Consider the following 3,666-nt stretch of genomic DNA (forward strand, 5'->3'; position numbering starts at 1 on the left):
TAAAATATTTCTTTAAAAATTATATTTAGGGCTTCCCTGGTGGCGCAGTGGTTGAGAGTCCGCCTGCCGATGCAGGGGACGCAGGTTCGTGCCCCAGTCCAGGAAGATCCCACATGCCGCGGAGCAGCTGGGCCCGTGAGCCGTGGCCGCTGAGCCTGCGTGTCCGGAGCCTGTGCTCCGCAACGGGAGAGGCCACAACAGTGAGAGGCCCGCGTACCGCAAAAAAAAAAAAAAAAAAAAAAAATTATATTTAAAGCCCATAAAATAGTTTCACTCTGAATAATTTTTTTTTTTTTTTTTTTTTGCGATATGCGGGCCTCTCACTGTTGTGGCCTCCCCCGTCGCGGAGCACAGGCTCCGGACGCGCAGGCTCCGGACGCGCAGGCTCAGCGGCCATGGCTCATGGGCCCAGCCGCTCCGCGGCATATGGGATCCTCCCAGACCGGGGCACGAACCCGTATCCCCTGCATCGGCAGGCGGACTCTCAACCACTTGCGCCACCAGGGAGGCCCTGAATAATTTTTTAACATCTTTACTGGAGTATATTTGCTTTACAATGTTCTGTTAGTTTCTGTTGTATAACAAAGTGAATCAGCTATACGTATACATATATCCCCATCTCCCCTCCCTCTTGCGTCTCCCTCCCACCCTCCCTATCCCACCCCTCTAGGTGGTCACAAAGCACCGAGCTGATCTCCCTGTACTATGTGGCTGCTTCCCACTAGCTATCTGTTTTACATTTGGTAGTGTATATATGTCCATGCCATTCTCTCACTTCGTCCCAGCTTACCCTTCCCCCTCCCCGTGTCCTCAAGTTCATTCTCTACGTCTGCGTCTTTATTCCTGTCCTGCCTCTGGGTTCATCAGAACCATTTTCACTCTGAAGAATTTTGAATAGGAATGTACTTTAGATATTATAGATATTGGATTGATAGATAAAATCAGATATCATCTTTTTAATCCAATTACTTCACTGTGACCACATTTGTTAAAACTGAGATCAATATTATGTGTGGTCTTTATGATTTCTTTGGATCCCTAGTACCTATATTTATTTCAGCAGACATAATATACTGGTGTGAAAAGTATTATAAACCTATTACATACAGCACCACAGAGCCGATTGTGTTAGTCAGGTACCTAGGCTAACTTTGTTGGACTTACGAACAAATTGGATTTACAGACGTGCTCTCAGAACAGAGCCCCTTCGAAGTAGGGGACCTACTGCGTCTCCCTTCTGTTTGCATGCTCATCTCACCATTCCCAACCCAGCCCGAGTTTGGTTCCCTGGCACTGAGAACTGGTCCTCTGCTGGTCCCCTCCCCTCACAATCCACCTGCCCACTGTCGTCAGCCAGGATTAGCTCCCCCTCCGGCCCCGCCCACACCCCATGCCTCGCCCATCACACTGACTGCACCCAAGAGGGCTGCGCTGGGAAACCAGGCCTCATCACTCAGTAACTTAAGGCCCAAGGGGGTGATGTGAGTGGGGTCCCACCACGCCAAGACCAGGCCCTTCCTCCCCTGGAGGAGAGGCTGGACAGGGGATGGGGAAAGGGTTGGGGGGGGTGGGTAACCAGTCCAGAGGCCCACAATCCTCCAGAAAACTCCTACGAAGGAGTCTCAGACAACCAGCAAACAAGGGCCCCAACCATTTCCATCCCCATCATTTTTCTCTCTGGACAGTGAGCCGGCCATCCTCCATTATCTCCTCTTCCTTAATAGTCTGGGAGTGGGGACCCGAGGGTTCAGGCTGGGGGCAGGCCCCACCTGTAGCTGTGACTCCATCTCCGCTGGGGTCCACATCACCCTCATCCTGGTCAGTCTCTCTGGCGGGCCTACGCACTGAGGCTCTGACCCTGCACTTCCTTTGGGAGATGAGGAGCCCACTTTCCTCTGAGCAGCCCCATCACCCTCTGGAGGTGGTGGGACTGGTCTGCAGACGCTGGCTCACCATCCTCCACAACCACACCACACTCCTTGGTCGTGAGTTCCCGAGGGAGTTTTCTGTCTCATCTAGCTCCAAGTCAGTTGCTGGGTCCACAACGTTGGTGGGTAAAGGTCCAAACAGTGAGCCTTTTATTCGCCGAGGTGCTCACTGTGGAAGAAGCACTCCTCCGCTGCACACCCCCACCACGTGGCCTTCCCCTGGCTCTGCAGGCCCCCAAGGCATTCTCCACCCCGATCTGCAAGGCCCCCCAGGCTTCCAGCCCCGTGCAGTCACTAGTTCCCAGAGTGCTCGCGAATTTTCCTCATCTGGCTGTAGGCCTCACAAACAAGTAATACAGTCGTCCCTCCGTATCCATGGCAGATTTGTTCCAGGACCCATCCACAGATGCTCAAGTCATTACATAAAATGGGTAGTTCAGCGGGCACTCCGTATCCACGGATTCCGCATCCACGGATTCCGCGTTCTCGGATTCAACCAACTGCGCATTCGCGGATATAGAGGGCTGACTGTACTGTACTTAAACTGCAAAACTGAACACTTGGAAGATCGTTTAGTGGGCTTTGCGGGTTATGTGGAGCTAGTAGAACAACATCTAAAATCATACATTAAATTTGATGGTCAGTGCTCAAGAAAAATGGTTTCAATCATAAATATTTATGTGAAAATTTTAATGGATTTTGTACAGACGGTGCCCAGTGTTATGCTACGGAGAAAGTCTAGCATTTCAGCCAAATAGCCAAATATAGAAACAAATTTGCAAATTTGTTGCTTCTCTGGAAGATGCAACAAATTTGCAAATCAGTTAACTTGCTTTAAGTCTTTCCTTCATAGATTTTATATTTACTAGCACATGTCAAATAAACAGTAGGGAGAATGAAATAAAATATCTGAAAGCTGGGATTGAAATAATGGAACTTGGATGAAGACTTAAAACTTGATAGGCAGCCTGTTATCCTAGGATGACAAAGCAGTTTAAAAATTCTATCAATCCTGCTCTATAGAGTTTAATAAAAATTGTAAAATGGGAGTGGCTAGATAAATAATAAATAAATGAAAATTTTTAAGAGTTTGGATTTAATAAATGATATTATACATTATCTATTATGTGTTATAATAGAAAAGGCAATATCTTTACAAGATATTGTTGAAGCTTGTAGATCATTTCACTGGTCCTCAAAGTGTGGTATCCTGAAATCTTCTGAGACACTTTCAGAGGTTCCGGTGAGTTCACAACTCTTCATAAAAACACAGAGATATGAATTGCCTTTTTTGTTGTGTCAATGTTGGCACTGATGATGCAGAATCATTTTCTCACTAAATTTGTTTTTGAAAATAGTTATTTTTCATAATAATATGTTATTTGTGTTCATTTATAATGGGCTTATTATTGTGTTTTTTAAATAAACTAAGATTAAACATATTTTTAACTTCTTAGTTTTAATTTTTAATACACTAAACATGTCAGGGGGCTCGTCTCTTGAGACAAAAGTTTGAGAACTGCTGGATTAATTGAGCCAATGATAAAAAGTGACTGAACACATAAAACTAAGTAAGGGGGGCTTCCCTGGTGGTGCAGTGGTTAAGAATCCGCCTGCCAATGCAGGGAACACGGGTTCGAGCCCTGGTCGAGGAAGATCCCTCATGCCGCGGAGCAACTAAGCCCATGCACCACAGCTACTGAGCCTGCACTCTAGAGCCCGCAAGATACAACTACTG

The 3,666-nt window shown here is 46.8% G+C and overlaps 1 pseudogene; it reads right to left on the reverse strand.

Moving 5' to 3' along the window:
* Positions 1–1,665: 1,665 nt before the first annotated feature.
* On the reverse strand, positions 1,666–2,436 carry LOC132479222 (pre-rRNA-processing protein TSR2 homolog; annotated as a pseudogene).
* Positions 2,437–3,666: the final 1,230 nt, after the last annotated feature.

This window comes from Mesoplodon densirostris, chromosome 18 (genome assembly GCF_025265405.1).
Source record: "Mesoplodon densirostris isolate mMesDen1 chromosome 18, mMesDen1 primary haplotype, whole genome shotgun sequence".
Taxonomy (NCBI): domain Eukaryota; kingdom Metazoa; phylum Chordata; class Mammalia; order Artiodactyla; family Ziphiidae; genus Mesoplodon; species Mesoplodon densirostris.